Genomic DNA, 21,283 nt, shown 5'->3' on the forward strand with positions numbered 1-21,283 from the left:
CCCTTTTATTTTTGGTCATTTAAAATCACTTTTTCATGGACAACCTTGCTAAGTGCATTGGAAAGCACGTGATCTCGCCACTGCCCCCCTAAAACTCCGCATGCCATGCAAAACACAAGTATGCTGTTATGTAATCCCGTTTTTGTGTAAAACCCACCGATATAAAGGAATCTCTTTTTTCATCCTAATTAATCTTTTATTCCTGTGGTTCACACTGGATGTTGTCTCAGTGTTCGTGATGATTTTTAAGCATTGTTAATTAACATTGCAACAATGCTTGATACACAAAGAATGGATTGCGCTAACCAAACACATTCTGTCATAATGAGATTTATCCTATAGCCTCTTGATTTGCTATTACAGCTCTTGATTAGTTTGGCATCTATGCAACGTTTCAGAAATGAAAGGAAAATTAGATGCTGCGCGTTTTAGCAGTGAGTTGCGGAACAGGAACTATAGATTTGATCTGCTCATCACTGCAAGATGGCATAAAACACCTTTGGGAAGTCCTCTGTGTGCATTTACCACCCGTGCCCCCGTGCCAGCACTCCCCGTGCTGTGTTCATTCAGGCAGGGCAATTTTTCGGTTACCCCTTGGGCTGGGGACCGCAGTGATTCATGGCAGGGCACTGCTGAAGCAGAGACCACAGCTGCCTCCGCCTCAGTAATGAGCTGGTTCTGTCAAAGACGGTTTATGTTACATCTTGTCGTCAGCTGTGTTCTGAGGCTTTCCAGGCCACAGGTAGGAGCTCATGGGCTGTGTCTGAGGGATCTGTGCTGTAGTGGATAGGAGCACACAGCTCTGCCTTTTCTTTCCAGCCCTGCCTGGAGACTTAACTTACTGTTCCCAAATTGCTATCATTCTGCCTGGATTCTCCCATTCATTAAATGAGGATAGTCAATGTTCGCTCACCCAGTGGCAATCCTTCAAGGTGTAGTTTATTGATATTTTTAACCATTGCTTTCTTATTCTTTATGAGTTCTCTGCTGAACCATTGCTAGAGACTAAGCTCAGGAGGGAAAATGTTGCCCTTGACCTGACATGCTGAATTTGAAGTTGCCCTTGTTGCTACCTAAGAGCAGTAACGTGTGTCTGGAGAGCAATTACAGGATGGGGATGCGGTTTGATTTAGGCAGCATTCACCAAGATCATGTGATAGTTGAGAACTTGCCACTCAGGAGGTTTTGTGTAAATTGTAAATTTTTATGTAAATTATAAAATTGACACAAAAATTATGTAAAAATGACTCATTTTAATCTGGATAATTTGAACACTCATCCTTGTGCTTAATGACCTGAATCAAACAATTGAATATTTTATATCATGTATCAGCTATTGAAAACATGGTTTTTTTGGGGTTTTGGTTTGTTTGGGGGGGTTTTGTTTGTTTTGTTTTATTAAGATGTTGGTTTGCTCCTGTTCCCACTGAAGTCCATAGGAGGTCTACTAGCTGAGTTCTCAAAATAAGCATTAGTATTGATGGATAAAATTGAAGAAGCCAGGTGTGAAAACACAGTATTTTCTTGCAAACAACACAACATTAAGGCAAAAAAACCCTACATTTAAAAAATGTCAAACATTTTGGCATATTAAACCCCAAAGGGGGTTTGATCCTTAAAGACAATTAAAACATCTGAGAGTTGTAGCTACTCTGCAGCTCAAAAAGGCAGTCATGTCCCTGAAGGGGAGCCCCTTGAATATGCAACATCCAGATTTTTTCACTCCTTCTGCATATGTTAGAACTTGTTAGTGTTCATGGGGCAGAGGGAATGTGAGCACATAGCTTAGAAATATAATCAAATTGCATTTGATCAAATGATTGATGTTTGACCCAGTGTCTGGACCTCCATCCTTAAGAGGAGTTTAGTGTTCTAAGTTTTAATAGCCAAAGGACACACTGCTCATACCCAAGCCAAGTGTGAATGCCATCCCTAAAAATGTAACAGTCAGGAATTACATACAGGGCTATAACTCTTTGTAGAGAAAATTAGGCTTTGCTTTCTCATTACACATCTGATAGTGAAAACCTTCTGTTCCTCATTTGTCTTTTAAGCGTTTTACTTTCCTTCCTGGTGGAGATACTGAGAACAGATTATTATTATGAGAACAAAAGAAAATAGATGTGTGTGTGCATGTACATAGTGTGTACACACAAACCCACAGATGGGAGCAAAGTACCACCTGCCTTTCAGCAAACAGAATCCATGCTAGGCAGCATGGAAGTGATCCGCTGGCATGGAGACTGCTCATTCACACAGCTTTTAGTGTTTTGCATGAACAACATCAAAAAAACACATTAAGTCTTTGGAAAGATGCAAGACTAGTTTTACAGCACAGTCAAAACCAAATGGGCATCTTCTCATTTAAGGTGGCTTGTCAAGGAATAGAAGCACGTGCTGAGCGGTAGCTGAAGCCGCTCTGGCTGCGATAGGTCCACTGACACATTTTGATATTAAGGATTTAATGCAAGAAACTTGAGGAGCCAGACCAGGGCAGGCAATATCACGTGCTATGTCGAGAATACTGTCAGAGGATTCGGTTAGCAGAAATCCCGCTACCTCTGGACATGCTGGGATGACTCAGACGTGAAATTAAATGTACCGCTGCAGCACTGAGGACCTAGTTTCTCCTGGTAATGGAACCACGTGAGTTCCTCATATCCTTTGATGCTGTTATGGTGAAGTCCCTCCTCCTGCTTCGGCAATACCCTCTGGTGCACATTCCTGCACTCTGTGTCGTATGTCACAGAAAATGTTTGTACAAAACACTGGGGCAGCCCGGCAGATGGTGTAAATCAGCAGAGCTCAGCTGTAGCATATGATATCTAGGATTCCCATAGAGGTGCCACACTGCTAAACACTTTTGCTGTCCATCTCATGCTTGTTTTATACACAGGCAGGATGTCAACGTCACAGTTTTACAGCAATTAGATAAACCCCTCGCTTCTGTGGCTTCACAACTTAGAAATTCAAACACAAAAGCCCTAAAGAGACCATATGGGCAGTAAACAATCCTTATGTGTTGCATGTACAGAAAGAACATATTTTCTTATCAGCTCACACAAAAGCAGATCATGCAGAAATTATTTTTTTACAAATTACTACTATATTCCCTGAAGTAACAGCAATAGAACAATAAGTAACAAACCTTGAATGGGTTTTGTCTATTTTACAGCACATGGATCTTTTCCCCTTTTTTGGTCACAAGAGAAATAATAAAGGCATTAAAATGTATGTTTCTTTTCAGAAAGTCCTGTATTGATTTTATGTAACATCTGAATTCTTTGTGTTGTAAATTACATATAACCATGTAATTTGTCTGTAACAAGAAATAGACCAAAAGACTTGTTCAGTGAATTGTACAAATGAGCCTTTCCTCATCAGTGATCCAAGGCATAATAAAATACCCTACCGTTTTAGTTCCCTCTGAGAGGTGAAAAAACTCACTTATAGAAGCAAATATACTCCACTCAAAGAAAAGGTGATTAATCATAGCTTGAGTCCATACTGAAAAGGAGAAATACAGTTTGCATCCATGCCTTTGTCCCAGGATCATTCAGTCCCATCTTTAGTTTGGAAAGAATAAGACTTTATTGATTAACAACCACAAAAATGTTACTTTTATGGAACAAAGCTAGCAGCAGCTGATGCTGCCATTACTTCACCCCCGTTGAAGGACAACAAGCTAATAAAGAGGTTGTTTGGGCATTTTCTAATACCTGAAAATACAAGATATAGCCAACAAAAGCAAACTGTGACTTCAAAAATTCTTCCCCAAAGTGATCAGCTCTTGCAGCAAAAGAGAATAGATGCTGGTCTAGAAACAGAGAGGCTGCAGATTTAGTATTTCTGAAGTCTTTCTGAATGAGCAGCAATGTGCATAACATTGGCAGGCCTACTGAGCCCTCAGACGTGTGTTTCATAAAAGACATGTCTGGAGACCAAACAAACTTTCAGGAAGGACAAAAGAGGAAGGAAGGAAGAAGTTACACATGGCCACGTGGACAACCTAGCAGGCTCTCTTCTGGAGGGACAGAGACCATGAAAGTGCAGACTATGCATAGTGTAGGACCCTGGGAGAATCCTGACCCAAATCGGCAGCCTTTGGGTAGTTATGTCTCCTGCCTAACTGCTCCAGTACTAGCAGGCATCTCGTAACCATAGTGTCACTGGTTTCCAATCAAATCCAGTATCGGCATGAAATACGCAAGGAACAACATTTTCTACTAAGGGAATATGCAAATTTGCAGTGTATGTAGGGAAGTATGACATTTAAAGAAGGGCAAGGAGATCACACTCCTCCTGCCACTGATTTGGTGCCTTTTCTTTCACATTCTCTGGGCAAAGTTGAGAAGAAACACATGATAATTCCCCTCCCCAAAGCTGAGGAGGGCTTTGCCCCCAGAACTGCTACCTGCCACCTTGGGGTAGCATCAAGCATCTCTCCCGGTAACAGTAAGTGCTGTGCTGGTCTGGAGATACTGCAAATCTGGACTAACTGGCTTCAGAGGGTCTTGTAGCCTCAAACAAAACCTGCTTTAGGTGAAATGAAGGAAACTCAAGGGAAGTTCTGAACAGTTTCAGATTGCTTCCCTGTCTTCCAGCTGTTCTGCCCTGCAGAAAGGGCTGTAATGGAGCATCAGTACTGTACATAGTTAAATTTTTTCATAGACTAATTCTGGCAGAAGTTCATGATGAAAAGCCTTTTACAACAAGTCCCAACTGGGTTAGGTGACTGCCTTCCATTGGTGTCCACATGGACTCAGCGTGTGATATGCTTCAGCATCTTCAGCGTTCCTACTGTCTGTATGCATCTTTGCAAATCCAGCTCTATACTCTTATTGATTTAAATCATAGGATTAAATCCTAAGTTTTAAAAGAACAGCATTTTCAGTCACTTAGTTATTTGGCCATAATTAAAAAGTCTCATATTCTGTATATCAGTTATGATTTATGAGTCAGCATCACATAGCTCAAAACAGATGTGGCACCTACAAAGCAATCAGTAACGTAGCAGTGGAAGCCAAAAGGCACAACTGCATCGACAGCCCTAGGCTCACATATAAACCCTAGGTGTTGTATAGAATTTTTATTTTTGCAGAGTTTTCTAAGATGCGTTCGAAATAATTATAAACTGAGAGATAAACATTATTTGATGTTTAATTCACATGCAGTAGTATCTGTTGCAGTAGGAGTACATGAGTAGTTTCTACCCCTGGCTTTTCCCTGGCCTCGCCCTTGGCTGCAGCATTTTCAGTGGCGGCCTGATGGGTGTCAGGGGTCGGCAGCTTTGGCTGTTGCAGGCAGGAGGAAGCAAAGCTCAGAAACAAAGGGATTTTCCTCTGCAGTGACCTGCCACAAGCTCTTGAACAGGTCATTATCTGCAAAGTGATAGTCTGATCTCCCACAGCCCCAGTGGCCAAGCAAGAGGGAGGTCAGGCAAGAAGGTCTTGAACTAACTACAGCTAATATATGTCAAAATTAACAGCCTGAATTACACACAGAGATAACTGGGAGGTCACTGGAGATCACACAGCATTGCTATTTCTGGATGCCCTTGGGGCATGCTGCAGTAACCCAGGCTAGATTGAGCAGAGCCTGGTTCGCTGTACCAACATCTGGGTCAGGAGCAGAAGGAAATTCCCTCTGAGCAAGCATCAGCAGTAAAAAAAGCATCGCTGCTCCTGGTGCTTTGGCTATTCATCAGCTGCAGAGGATCCAGTGCCATTTCTAAATGCTGACCCCGTTTTATGCAGCCCAGGCAATGCTCCATGAAATAGACACTGTTTAGCCCTTGGCTGAGAACAGCTTCTCAGCAGCCCTCAGTTCTTTACGGCTCCTAACTGCTTTTGTTTGAGGAGCAGAGAAGGTGACCTTGCAGGGTCACTCCAAGCCCAAGGCAGGCCCAGAGGTGCTCCAGGATGGGTTGTCTCTGGGCTCCACTGGAGGAGATGGCTGACTTGTTGGGATAATGCAAATCTTGTAGCCATGCTGAGGTTTCACGCACAAAGGTAAAAACCACTTCTGTCAGCAGATTCTCAGGTTGGGGAGATGCCCAACAATGCACAGCCTGGTACCACATGGATATTTTCTGTACGTGACATGGCAGAGCTAAAGGGATGGATCTGGGTCAAGCATTAGTGCTTCTTTTTCCTGTTCTTTCTGCAACATGTGTACAGTGTTTTGGTCTCCAATGGATCTAAATCCAGGCTTCACCTCAGAGTCTTTGTCTCAAATCTAATTTAGTAACACCTAAGAGATGTTACCGTACAAATAGCTGCCATATGAGCTCTATCCAACACTGTCTTTATTACACTTGATTCTGGCTTGCTGCAGATGGGAAACTGGCTTGTCCACAGCACCGTCCTCACAAGGGGGTGCCCACTTAGCCTTCTCCCCCTCCACGCCTCTTCATCCAAGTGTGCAGCATTGCCAGCTTTCTTCTCTAGAAGCTCTGAGAGAATATTTCCTGAATATCTCAACTAAAGATGCTGTCTACCAAGCAAAATGCTGTCTGCATCTGTACTTCACGTTGCATGACTCCATCTCCTGGCAACCGGGGGTAAATTAAGCCAGCTGCTATTTGGGGATCTCAGGAGCACTCTTGGGTTTTTCCTGTTACACCAAGTGTGTGTTCCCTGGCTGTGTCGATGGCACCCTGGGGATGTAAATGGGAGCTCGCCACAGGATTTGGATGCCACCAGCGTGAGATACTCCCATGGTCAGGCCAGCCTGACGCAGCCAAACCTCTCTCCATAGCAATTGCTCTGCACAAATCAGGGGTATTTACCTTATACCTGCACAGATCTCACCCTGAATGATCTAAGAAAGGTTGAGCCCAGCCAGTGGTGAGGGCATAGCCTGGACATTGAAGATTTGGATTCAATTCACTTATACAGATATCACCATGTATTAAAGCTGCTTGTGACAGGCAAGGCAGGAGCTTGGAGTACGTCTTCTAATTTCAGTGTTTAGTCTCTTCTTGCCCCAGTTTCCATCAGTAAAAAAAGGGGAGACAGTCCTTCCCTGCTTCACAGCACTCTTAATACTGTACCCATAAAACCCAAGCCATTGTAAGCCATAAAAACATGCAGAAGTTCTCTTTTCATCTTCTCAAATAAAGATTTTACTCATTTTACACAAGAACATCTTATAAGACTTGAAAATACAAGTAACAGAAACAAATATTGATAATCATAAAAATAGAGGAGCTATAGAGAAGTGGTAACTTATGCAGCAGTCCACTATAACGATGTGAAAGGCTCCTAGAAATGTAAAAATTCCTCCTTCCCAGTGATGACTCTTGCCCTTTAAAAAACTGCCAGATGAGACTTTTTCTACCCACAGGGCTCTCCTGCAGTGACATCTACGTTAACCTTTGCTGACAAGCGCTTCTCTTTGCTTGTAAAATCAGCTTAGTGAGTGCAAAATTATTTCAGACTTTAAAATGGTTACTATCAAATGGAGATACGCTCCATGCAAAACAAAACAGCCTCATGCCTTACAATTACTCTTGTGTTGTTAGTGCTGCTCTGAGATCACTGGATGGGCTGATAGAGGATGATGTCTGGGCATCTGTCTGCTTTGGCTAATGCTGCAGAATAGATGCGAATGTAGGAAAAGACACTTGGGTTTTTGCTGCATTTCCCTCCCTGGGCATTTTTCCGTGCTTATCACCACATTGTCTGTGCAATGAGCAACACAGCAGAGGAGCAGTAATATATGCTTGGATTATTTGTCTGTTACTATTACAGCAATGCTTCAAAATTGCAGATAAAGCCAGCGTGCTCCCTCCTGCATGCAGGCACACATGCACATGAACGCACGCTCCTTTCCTGTCAACCTATTTCCCCCTATTAATTTCACATCCTTCTTGCTTATATGTCTGAGCTGTCCTTTATATGCGAGAAACTCCTCCCATGCAAATGGAATTCTTCTGGGCTTGGGCGAAAGGAGGCTCCACTAGTCTCCTCCCACCCTGTGACAGCACCAAGCCTTTGAAACTGGGTCACACAAGCTCTGTCACCTTGTCAGAGTCAAGCTTTTCTATCACCTAGGGTCATTTCGAAGACTTCATAGCCCCATGGATTGAATTTAAACCAGACGGCAGATACAATTTTGATGCAGTCGATATTTCTGTAGTATTTCTATGACATTTATAATTGCTGACCAGAAATCTTCAGGATTAGGACCTTGATATAAAATGCAAGTCAGGGTCCCAATTTACTGAACCCTTGTCAAAAATCTGTCATGTCCAGATGACTAGATCTTAACAAGGTTCAGGGATCCAGCACACCACTGAAAAGATAAAAAATGCTTAGGATAGCATGGGATAGCATAGCATAACATAGCATAGAGTAGGGTAGAGTAGAGTAGAATAGAATAGAATAGAATAGAATAGGAAAAATGAAAAAGGCATTAAAAATGCTTGAAATTCCTTTTTGGGTAATTGGCTGATTTTGCAGTGTAAACACAATCCATTCTTATACCATCTTTCCTTTAAAGCTCTGCTGCCAGCCTATGACATTTACTGCAAAACTCCTACTGAGCTCAAAGATGCAAGCCTGGCTTTCAAACCTGCCTTTACACCGTATTTGGTGAGGTTGGAATTGCTCAAGTCAAATAATTGACTGTTAAAACCTTAAAGTAAAATCTTAAATGGAGTGTGAGAAAGCAGCAACCTTCTGCTGCAAAAGCAACAGAAAATTACTTAGCTGCAAGCACAGATGTAAATCAACCAAGTTACTTTTCTAATAGCTTCCAAATGAAATTGTTCCTATTATTTGCATTATTCTAGGATATTGGACTCATAGTTGACTTTGTAGAGATGCAAAGTTAAGTGGCAAATTAGGCAAAGAATGCTGAATTTCTAAGAACCTTGTTGTGTGCACTTAGTATTATCAGGTGAAATTTTGGAACTGACCTCGTCTTCTACATGGTAAAATTCAATTGTATATTACAGGTCATTGTGGAAGAGGTCCATGAACTCTTGCTGAAGCTAAACCAAGGGTCTTGTGAAGTATACTTCTGAAAATTTGTTTCATGCCACTTACAGTGAAAATGATTTTCTGTCTCCTGTATATCCACATGAAGGACTGCCAACATCTTGTTTAGTGCAGGTATAATTCCATTATTTTGACACCAAACAAGAAAAGAAATCCAAAGTAAATATAGCTGTGAGAATTCAGACACGTTTTGTGTTGATCATGGAGGCACAAACTTCACCCGTTTAAGTCAATAGCAGCACAGCCCCCTGACTTTATTTGGGGCAGGATTTCAGCCAGGACATTTTGTCCTCCAAGTTTTCAAGTGAGAAAGTTTAAAATAACCCACTAAGAAAGTAAAAGAACATGGATAATACAACCAGGGTGCGTCAGTCAAATGGAGTTTATGGCCGTATGCTACAGACAGCTCATAAGCCAAAACCGCTATCTCTAAAACACAGCACAGTCATTTGGATGGTGAGCTCCTTGGGACTGAAAGCAATTTGTTGGGTGCTTGTTCAGCACCCAGCACAGCTGGCTCCTCTTCCCAGGGATGGATTCCAGGTGCTACTGCAATGCCTCTGAATATTAAACCTAATTGTGGTGTACGGGAAGGAGGTTATGAAAGAGAAGATTAAAGAAGGTATAGACTAGGATTTAGGAAGAGTTTTTACAATGTATGTGCAGTGATGAGCAGCATTTAAATGAAACAAATTATAGGGCTGACATATCCCTAGAAAGCATTACAGGAACACCGGCAATTCACATGGGGAAGGGCCCATGGTCTCCGGAGAAAATGCTGTAGGTACCGCAGGCTGTTGGTGCAAGCAAGCCCAGAGCTGCCTCCCCAGCCTGACCAGCAGCTCTGCTGAGTAAACTATCAGAGACGGGACTCAGAAGCGATCTTGCTTGTCCCTGGGTCAGCAGACACTGGGAGGAATGGGAAACAACCCTTCCCAGAGTGTTCAAGGCTGAGTTTGCAGAAGGGAGCACTGAGGAAGGTGGCGGCTTCTTAAAAGTAATCAGCAGGAACTGAGAAAAAAAGCATTAATTCAACGAACGGGGTCAAAATGCAGATGCTGCATGACTGCATGGCACATCACTCCTGTGGGTGATGAAGGGGGCAGAGGGGCTCAGCCTGCAGCCCCAGGCCCTTCCATGCACTGGTTCTACCTCCTGGGGTACAGTTGGCCCCTTGAGTTTTGCTGGGATTGTGGTGCTGGAAACTACATGGTTAGTGGTGATCAGCTACAGGCTCCAAGACTTCTTCCTAAACAGTACATCCTTTTACAAGGGAAAGAGATAATTTAAAAGGCATATACCGCTCATGCCTCCTGGATACCTGCCTGCTCCCCTCAACCTTGAGATTTGCACCAGCTGCTTTGCTGTCAGAGGTTCCGGAGCCTCTTGGCCACTCTGTGCCCATCTTGCTGTGACTCCAACACCTTCGGGCTGGAGCCTGGTTTTATTTTATACCTTGTCAAATCCTGATCTGGTTTTTTTGTTCAGCACCAACAAATAAATCTGATAATTGGCTCAGACAGCAATTACTTTGGGAATGTTTTTTATTTGATTTTGGTTGGTTTGCACCTAAATTGCTTTGAATAATAAAACACTGCTTCAATTTCTAGGTTTAACAGACGCATCCAGCTTCTGCGTTTACATCACAGTTTCAGCTATGAATAAAACTAATCAAAGCATGTAAAGAAGCCACGGTGTGAGAACAGTTCAGAAAAGGATCACTAATAATCTAAGACTGTGGTCAGAATGCCTGGGTTTTAAAGTCTGAAAGAGCTGGAGGGAGGGAAGTTATTTTTTTCTAGACTTAAAAACTTAAATTCATGTGTAGAAATGTTCCTAGTTTAATTTCTGCAACTCTTGTGACTTACACTATCCACAGTTTCTGGAAAAAAAACTAACAAAGCTTCAAAGGTATTTGGGAAGCAGAGTGATTATTATTCCAATCTGATCCAAGATCTAAAAGAATTTATAATTTATCATATCAAGGTTTTCTGATGAGTAGCCATGAGGGAGGTTTCAAAGGTCAGGAGAGGAGAAATGAAATGCAGATTTAAATTCAAATTAATCAGAGGCAGACTCTAGACTGGCTTGCACTTACATCGGTAAACATTCACCATGGCCTATACATCACTCCAAAACATGGAAATATAATCTAGAACTGAATTTCAGAGCAGTGAACAAAATGTAAACCACAGAAAAAAAGATGTGATTGAAGGTGAAAACCAGACAGTGGCTACTGCAGCAAGCAAAATGGGTGGACATGGACCCTTGAGCGTTCTCAGCCAATCCATGTCACACACTGGAGCAATCTGAAAGCTGCTCTAATTGAAGCCATCATTATAGCCTTAAGACAGTTCTCCATGGTCTAAGCCCTGAGTTGCTCCTTTTCTGCGATTTGCCCCTCCTGCAGGGTGGGGAGGGCTCCCTAAGAATGTGTAGCCACAACTTTAGGGGCTGTGCTGTAGCACAGAGACCATAATGCCACCCAGGTCTGAGGCTTAGGGGTTTTATACATGAGCTGTAGAAAGTTTGGAAAGTTTTGGTCAAAAGTTTGTCAGGCATATAGAAGCTCTGGTAGATGTCTTTGCTTTATTTAATCCATATGTTTGCCCATTAAATAATTCAGAAGATGTTATATTAAACAGACTTCAGAAAAAAGTGATGGAAGTGCATTTGCTGAAGCAAGAGGTTGTATAATGAGACATTCCATAAAAGAAGCTGGACTTTTAAAGTCAGAATGGATTAAGGGCATGAATTCATGAGTCCCATGAGAACTTATTACTTATAAACTCTAAGGACATTCAGAGACCTTCAGAAAGAAGCAGCTCTCATGCTTGAGTTTAATTTCAATATTATTGCAGTTGTAAATAAATTGTTTTTATAGTTGTTTTGGTGTGAGTAAGAATTTTATCTGATCACCCAATTAGCAGTATGGGGTTTTTGTAAAGAATGAGGAATTCATTAGGGATTATTTTACACACTACTGAAGAAAAAAAAATTGTAGCTATAAAAATCATGTAAGACTACAAAAAAAGAATTTAAATTATACCAAATGAATCACTTTGTAAAAAGGCAAATATAGTTTTCCCTATCTGTACTGTTGATACAACATAATCAGCTTGGACACTGATAACAACTTCATCAGGTTCATGGCTGATTTCATGTTCTCACACAGTAATAATCTTATTATGATCACTCTACAGTGTTGCCAAGGCTGCAGGAAAATGATAATTTGCCTTAAAATAATACCTTCAGTACTGTGTAAATGAAGGTAAAGAAAGACATTAGTCCTCATTTGCAGGTGGAGGTCTTGTTCCCCAGGCCTGGCTGCAGGTGCAGTCAGGGCAGTGAGAATGAGGATGAGGATGAGGATGAGGGTGAGGGGGTTGGTGATACAGGGGCCTTGTGCTGCCAGCATCACATGCTGGCCTGTCCTTTAAATTTGTTTTTTTTCAGAGCCTATTTTGCGAAGTGAGCTTCAGTGTGCCTCTTTTCCTGATGCCTTGGGTGACACCGGCCCTCTCCTCTCATCCTAGTCCATCCCTTTCCACCCTCATTTTCACAAAGAATTCACCTTTCCTTTGGCCATCCTAGTTACGGGGAAGTTGCCCTCCTTAGCAGTGACAAAACATAGTCAGCAACTTAAAAAAAAAAAAAAAAAGAGTCCTGCTCTTAGCTCCACTAATGAGAGAAAAATAAAAAGGGTTGTATAAATGGTCCCTCTACTTTCACTCCTCTGATTTTTCTGTAGCAGAAACGATGTCCCTTACTTTGCTAGAAAGTTTATTTTAGAAGTGGTTTTGAGCAGTTCAACATTCCTGCATTGGACACAAGCTACCCCTGTTACAGGTGTGTGCAAAATGTGATAGAATATTTCAGTTGGAAGGGACCTACAATGGTCACCTAGTCCATCTAGGCTGCCCCTAGATGATGGACTGATTTTGCCCAGCTCAGGGGCAGCAGGCTTTTAAATATCCGTCATCAGCCATTCCTGCTGCAGTGAGGCACTTCCCTGCAATTCTTCAGCAAAGTTTGACCACTTGTACTTGGTCAGTGAAAGGCAGTGACTAATCTGAGGCCTGGATCTCATTTGATCAATTCTGTTAATGAAGCAACGTGGACAGCCAACAGCTTCCATTAGCTGTCTAGTTTTTCCCTGCAGTAACTGCTATGTGTTAGGTTCACAGCCGAAGTTATGCAGGATCATAAGACAGGGTCTGAGAAGGGGAAATATTATTTTAGGGAAAAGAATTTTAGGGACCACACTGCCCTCATCATAATTTTAGTATTAAATAATGATATAACATTTTTCATTAAAAAGATCTGATCTCATTTATCAACTGCAAAATAATTTCACCTTTTCCCATCTATGAATTTAAGATTAATTTTAAGTCTGATCATGCTGTGAGTGAAAGCAAGTCCTATTCTTACTTAGCTAAAGGAAAATTTGCAGTGTGCTTAAGCCTAAATTGCATTTCTTGCTGTATCAAGCCTTTTGTGTTTCAGTTGTCAAATGCAAATATATACAAGTTGCAGTTCTGAGATTTTTAAACCTGTAGTGTTTTGGGGGTTTTAAATAAAACTATTAGCCTAATATTTAAAACATTTTAATGATGTGGTCAAAAAAAAAAGTCTCCTTAGTTTGTGTTCTCTGTTGTAGATACAGACCTGCCATCTCTTACCTTATACAGAAGACTTGGTGGGCAGGAACAATTTCCCTAAGGTTAAAGCAGGAGACTTTTAGAGTCTTTTAGCACTATCACAGTAAAGAGCAGGAGCAAGAATGAGTGTGTGAAGTTGTTAAAAGTGTAGTCTTGGTACCTCCAAAGGCTTAACCCTTCTGTTTATCCCAGGGGTAGCGAAGGGAAGGGGCAGTTTAAAATAAAACATCTTTCCTCCATCAGCACACCCCATTCCTGGCTTGAACCGTACTTCCAAGCTCATCCTGGTGACTAAGTAATTCATGCCTCCCTGTATCTGGTAAATCACAGTCAGGGATGAGACTGATAATTGGGTTCTCTTTGTGGTGTTGAGATGAGAACACCTGTTAATGAGAAAGTTGACCGAGGACACTGACCCAATTGGCACCAGCCATTTAGCAGCTGTTGGGCGGTAATGGCTCCCAGTCACTGCCTGCCTCGCCTGGGTTTGAACCAGTAACCCAGAGACAAAAGGCTCCTATCTCATTATTGCCGGTCCCTTGAGCCACCCTATTCCCTCGCAGCAGATGTCTATCGCATTAGCGTCAAAAAGAGGTAAGCATGTGTCTGAGTCACGTCCTGCGCTGGAAGGAGTTTGTAAAGGTACGTCTGTCCAGCACCTAAAAGCACCATCCCGCACCCAGAAAGTGCTGGGGCTGGGTGATAGGGACGTACCACAGGCTCTGTCCTCTGTGCGGGCTCCTATGCTCCCGTGCCCCTTTGCATCCCAGTGCCCAGTGTACTTCCAAATGGGAAAGAGGCTTCAAGTCTTCATTATGTTCTTATTAAGACCACTATGTGTGGCCTTTTAAGACAGCTGGGGGACAGGGGCAGGGGCATCAAATTATAGAAGGTGTAAAATCCCTTCAAGTTAACCGAGCTGCTCCCACTTATCCCAAGAGAGGATTAAGCTCACCCAGTGAAACTAAAATGACTAGGCTTACCTACCTAACATACCTGGTACGTACAAGGACTGCAAAATAATCTGCCTCTAAGAAGATACATGAAAATATCAGCAGCCAAACACACTTTGATTTTGGCACCAATTTATCAGGAGTCTGATCCAGCTAGTATTCAGCAGCAAGCACTAGCCAGCCTGTGTTTGCAAGCCCCGAAACAGCCTGCTCCTGGGACAGAAATGGCAGCTAACCATTACTTGAAGAAACTACATGTAAAAATAGCCCTTGCAGCTTCCTCTCTCCCTTTTCCCAGCTTTCAACTTGGTGATGCTGAGCTCTGCCTACGGAAATGAACAGCTCCTGCCCTGGTAGGGATGCTGCTTCCAGCTGGGCTGGTGCTGGATGTGGGGCAGGGTCCCCTCCCAGGCCCCATGGAGGCTTTTCCAGTCTGTCAAGTTAGGCAAGTGAAGCAAAGAACAAAAGCATGACTGTGTGCAGGAAGGGTAAGGGGCAGTAGCAGTGACCTGTGGCTCCCACAGCCCACCTTGCCTTTGCCCTGGCCCCCAGCAGTAAGGAGAGACCTGTGCTCAGGGTTTAGATCTAAAGAAATGTTGCTGATGTTGGTGATAAGGTGTAAGTGAGAAAAGGAGCATGTCTCTGAAAACTTCTTGTTGTTATTATATAATAATAATAATAATAATAATAATAATAATAATAATAATAATAATAATAATAATAATAATAATAATAATAATAATAATAATTTTTGTTGTTATCATTATTTATTGTGACAGTCACTTCTATGGTCCCCAGCTGCAGACTCCAACCCATGCGGGGTAACAGCACTGACTGCAGAAAGGCTTCCCCCCATGATTAGCAAGTCTCTCAAGGACACCAGACTTGCATGTCGAAACTATTTGCTCTTGATTGTCTGCACAAAAGCAGCAACAGCAATCCTTCTGTGCAGTAAGCTGTGTGAGAAGTCAATGTGCTCAGCGACTGAGGTGATAGGCAAGGGATGTGCAGCTCTTGTGCCGTCACAGATATGGAACAGGTGTAGCTCTGCGGAGGGGCTGGCAGCAGACAGTCTTGAGGGAGTGAGTAAACACCGGGTAGCTGAAGGGGCTGTGCCATGCACAGGAGGATCAGGAGAAGCTCTGATCGCTGCTTTCAGTTCCCCAGTCAGTGAGCTGGCTCCTGGGGGATATTTTCCTGGCTCCCTGTGATGGAGTTAGACCTAACCTAGACCCTTGCCCTAAACTGCCTGCTGCTGGAACTTGCCCCTCTTTTTTTCTCATCCTTCACTCTCTTTTCATGACTTATGTAGGGTTTGCACAGAGATGTGCCTCCCAGTTCAGGTAGCATGAAAAATCCCTTTCCCACAGCTTCTCTCCTTCACTGTCCTCTGCAGTTCCCTCAACTGCAAACCAAACAGAAGTATCGTGTACAGCAGTAACTACTGTTTCTCTTGGCACAGAGAAATTAATTGCTTGGGACTGTTTCTATAATCAAATATCCAAAGCTAGATTTACTAAAATAAGCATGGTTAAGATAAAGCTTTGGAAGCTTTATGGACAGACTGGATCCAATCTTTTTCTGGTGGCAATGCATACTACTCCCTTGTTGGCACTATACCATTTGCCACCACCCTGCCAGATTTTCTACTCTTGAGCCACGGGCTGAAGGCCAGCCCAGCTCAGTAGTAGACCAGCTACATCAGTCGGCAGAGAGCAGAAGTCCACAGGGCCCAGCTGGAAGCCCCAGGCACGTTGTTCAAGCCACTGCACATTTTAATGGGCAGGTGACCAGACCAGAGCAACCCCTAGGGCTGGTCCTCACAGGCAATGCTGTTGGTGATCTCAGCAATAAGGGCAGCCTAAAGGACATGGGGTTAAACTGCAGGGAGCAGAAGGTCATGATAAATTTGCTTTGATTCGCTCTGTTCAGCTGGAACTTCGGTTTCCGGACTTGTCAATTATGGAAACTTTCCTGAATATTACATTCACTTCTAATGAAGGCGAAGCAGGGACTACAGCACATAAGCTCATATGTGCAAGCAGAATTGATCAATTAAGCCTGGTACATCCTGCATGCTATCAAAATCAATGTACATCATGGTTTAAAGTAGTAACTGCAGAGCAAAACTCAAGTTGTACCATAATGTGACTCCTCAAGTTTCTCTGCTCTGGAAACAAAGGGATGAGACTAAAAATAAGGTCATAAAGATGGAGATCTTTGCTGCTCTGACTGCTCAGTGCCAGAATGGTTCCTGGGTCTGACAGATTATCTCCAAATCCTTAAAAATGATCAGAGCCCAAAGGCAATTACTCACTTTCAGAGTTTTACTTCTGCGGCAATGAAGATTGCCACAGACAATAATGTGGGTCGGCGAGAGGGGAGGGTTCAGGGCAGAGGTAAACAACAGCCGATGGAGAATGAGCAGCAAACACAAAGGCACGGCAACCTGCTAGCTGGAGGCAAAAGCCCAAGCCAGACCAGCGCTGCTGGGACCTACCGAGCCAGAGAAGGCAACGCCAAGTGGCATCACACTGGTGACAGAGGCGTGGGAAATGTAATGAAGGATGAAGGCGCCGAGGCTTGCCATGGCAATCTGATTACCCTGCTGTCACCTGGGCTTCCCCCAGTCTCTGGTGGGGAAAGCCTGGCGTCCTGCCTCCACTTTGTATTCAGATGGCATCCCATCCCTCTTGGTAACAGGGTGCCTGTCCAGCAGCAGCGCTGGACATGGGCAGAATGCAGAGGCAGCAGAGTCAACTGCAGCCAGGACCTGCTGCGGCCACCCGGGCTAGGAAGGAGATTTCAGCTGAGCCGGTGTATTGACCGAAAGGAGTGCCAGTTAGGAGGTCTAAAATGACACCACCTTCCCACTTGGTCCAAGTTTGCAGACGCATGTCACAGGGTCCCCTGCCCCAAGCCATGCAGCTAGCAAGGGGTCAGGGTTTACAACACGTCCCTTCTCTAGCACCCAGCCCACACCAGTGGGGGTCACCGGTCCAAGCTGATGGGTGGGAAGTATCGAGCAGAAATCAGATCTGCAAACTTCAGGGGATTTCTTATTTTCATGTGTGCAAGAGACGAGCTGGAAGCGCTACATTTATTTCTGAATTGCAGGCATGATTTCCTGGAGGGCTTTTCCTCATTCAGTTTGGTGTGAGGATGAGGGCCCTTTGGAAAAACATGAGTCTGGCTTCAATCCAAAACATCCCCAGATTCAGAGGTTCAAGGATCTCTGATGGGCCAGCACCATAAACAGCTTATCTCCAGTCTTTGCTTTGGACTTAATTGTTTTGAAAGGCAGTCGTTATCAGGAACAGAAAGTGATCCATAGCCTGGAGACCTGTGAGAGCAGTGGGGGGGGGGGGGGAGGAAGGACACATTGCCACGTTTCCCAATTTAATTTCATTTCAAATACCACACAAGGCAAAGGTAAAGGGTAATGTGTCTGATGGCAAGGAAATTCCCCTATTTGGTGTATAACCCCAGATCTTGCAATGCTATTGTAGTTCTTCCTTGGAAAGAGTGATGACAGTTTTTGCGTAAGAAATTTGTGGAGTTTTTATTTTTGTGTAGGATGTACTAAAACTGAATGTTGTCACTTATGCCACTGTTCCTTTAACTTGCACTGCTTGACACTATGAATTATTCAGATATCTCTATGATATACAGAAGTGGTGTCAGCATTTTAGGGCATGACTCTCCTTTCTCATCTGCTATAAAATCCCAGCGGCTTCAGTGAGCTATAAAAGGCAAAATTAGGTCCTCAGCAGCGTTGTTGTCTCGCAAGCAGAAAATACACTTTACCACTGAGTAAAGGGTACCAACAGGCCTAGCTTATATTATAAAACCAGGTATTTGTAACTCCCTGGTGCATCAATACTTCTAAGAGGTCATTTATTCATTTGGAAATGAGAAATAGGAGTGTAACAAAGATGGGGGATAGTGTAACATCATCTGTTTTCTCTATTGCAGTACTGCTCAGGTTTCCTACACCTCATGCTGCTAATACCAATGGCCTCGTCTGCTCGAATAGCGAGGTGTCTGTTCTGTAGCCACCAGTGCCAAGCCCAAGCACAGAGCTGTGCCAGGGAAGAGGATGCACATGGAGTGGAGCAGCAGTGGGGGAGCTCAGAAGAGCCCGGGGGGGCTGCCTGGGGGCAACCTGCCAAACTCAGAGCCTCATCAGGCTACAACCGCTCCCCATGAAACAGAACGCTCCCTGGGAACAGTGCTGATATTTTTCCATTCTTGCGTTAATTTTTCTTGTTTTAAAACCGGTGATGACAAGATAATTCAGTTGAAACTGGTCTAAATTCATCATCACACATGGAACAGCACCCACTCTGCCTCACCCAAAACATCTGCACGGGGGTGTTTCCGTCGAAAGGGAAACACAAACAGAGGCAGTGAGAGAAAAAAACCAAAACGCATGTAATATGAATATACTCTTGGCAAAGCCATTGTTTAAATCACCAGTGGCTTAAATGGTACAGGTATAAATCCCTGGAGCTTCCTTGTGCTGTCCTCGTTGGTGGGTGCTGTGTACCCAGGAAAGACACAGCTAAAACCTGGAAGTATTTTTGTCTTGCAAAACAACCTTGGGCAAGTACCTCCAGGCTATGGGAACCAAGTTGTGCCCCTAGATACACAGAGCCCCCTCCTGTGAGCTCTGCATGCGACTCGGGGCAGAATTTGTCCTCAACAATGTGCCTCGATGTCAGGGCAAGTGAGGGGTGCAGTTTAGTGACACTGAGACAGGTGTAAAACCTCACCTTCCATTTCTCCCACATATGTGTTGGATCACTTGTGTTCATAAAGGAGTATTTACAAAAGGCAAAGATGTATCAAGCTCTCTCTGGCCTTCTTCCCGTGTTAGATAGAATGGTAAATATTTTTGGAAGGGATGTAAACCTTAATGCTTCTGGGAAGAAGCCAAGTGGTGCCAGATGGCAGAAAGGAGGAAACTCACCCTATGGGCAGGTTTATCACAGTTTTCTCATAAGCATCTGGCATTTGACACTGGCAGAGACAATACAGAGACCAGTGCTCTGATCTAGTCTGCCTGCCTCCCTATTCCTGCTACTGTTGATTCCTTACCTATTCAGAAGAAGTTTCATCAATTTTTTATTTCTTGACATAAACTTGGATTCAAGGTCTCAGTGGCACTCCTCTTTGGGTAGATGATGGTGGAGGAGGTGACTCAGCTCACCAGCACATGGCCTCAGCTCACAGGCACGTGGTGATCCTGATGAGTTAAACATTTTAAGAGGAGTTTAGGGATTTTGCTTAATACTTGAAAAAAATTGCTCTGATATTTTATGCAGCCTTCTGACTGCACAATGAAGTTGGACACCCACCACACACTAAACTAGCGGAGAAAATTTTGCTGTAGCTATTATGTGTGAGTTTGGGAAGTGTCAATCACCTGCAGCTCCCAGCTAGGAGCAGCACATGTCTATTGCTTCTTAGGATTTAACTTCCAGTCTTTTACCAACATATGGATTAAGGGTGAGGGGAAAACACTCCACTGAGTTGCAAGAAATGTTTAGAAACTTCTGTGAAAATGAAGTTTTGGTGAACACTGTGGGTAAGGGGATTTTTATGGGCTTTTTCTACTTGAGCATACCATGTATGCCTGCTCTGTAGTTGCCACCAAGACAAAAAGGTCTGACTTGGTATTTCTCTGACAGCCCTTTAAGGGTGTCTGCACAGAGCAGTTCTGGACCCAACATGTGAATGTGACCTCTTGGATGAATGCAGGACACTTTGAATTGGGACTGGAAAATAGCTGTAATTTATGGCACACCTTGAGCACACACATCTCCCATGCCTTCCTTCAAGGACCAGCTCCCCATCTCCCCTGGGGACCAGCTCTCCATCTCCCCTGGTCTCCAGTTTGGATGCTGCTCTTTGTAGCAGCGTTTAGAGGTTACTGCTTATGCTTTTTGGAGGACCTGTTTTTCTGGTACGGCAAAGAGTTTGCTAGTCACATCCATAATTCTTCTCTGAATATTCTGAAGGCTTCCAAACAAGTTGCTGCATTTCAGAATTTTACTGGCAGTTTTAGGGCACAAAACAAAAAGGTCTTGTGGACACAAGATAAAACCTTCTACTAAAGCATACTACTTTCATAAGGAGGGTGATTGAACTGGTTGGCCCAGTTATATTGCCAGAAGCCAGCATTAAGGAGTGCTGCATAATCTTGTAAGAGATTGCCTTTTCCTCATAGAGCAGCGAGATGGGCATGTGGAGGGGTGAAGGGTTTTCACAGGAAGATTCAGCTGATCTGGGAAAAGGAGGAAGAACGACACATGACGGTTCTTCAGGTAGCTGCTACCTGGAAAAATGTTCTGGCTGAAAGTACTGCTTCATCAGGCTAGAAGCAGGGTACCGGTCTTGATAGCAGAGATAGGAGCATTGCACATTTTTTTGTTATCGCACAGCTTTGTTGCACAAAACAGCTCCCACTGTCGTAATCTGGATGGTGTATTTCAAAACATTAATCAAGGTTTAGTCCTTGGTGCTGATTTATGAGGAAAATACCAATGCCACAGAGGATTTATAACCCATGTAAATGATTCATGGAGTGCATGTTTTATGAGATGGGTCCTCAGAGCGTGTAAACTGGAGCACAGCCTTGACGCATACGCAGCGGTGTGTA

This window comes from Falco naumanni, chromosome 7 (genome assembly GCF_017639655.2).
Source record: "Falco naumanni isolate bFalNau1 chromosome 7, bFalNau1.pat, whole genome shotgun sequence".
NCBI lineage: Eukaryota > Metazoa > Chordata > Aves > Falconiformes > Falconidae > Falco > Falco naumanni.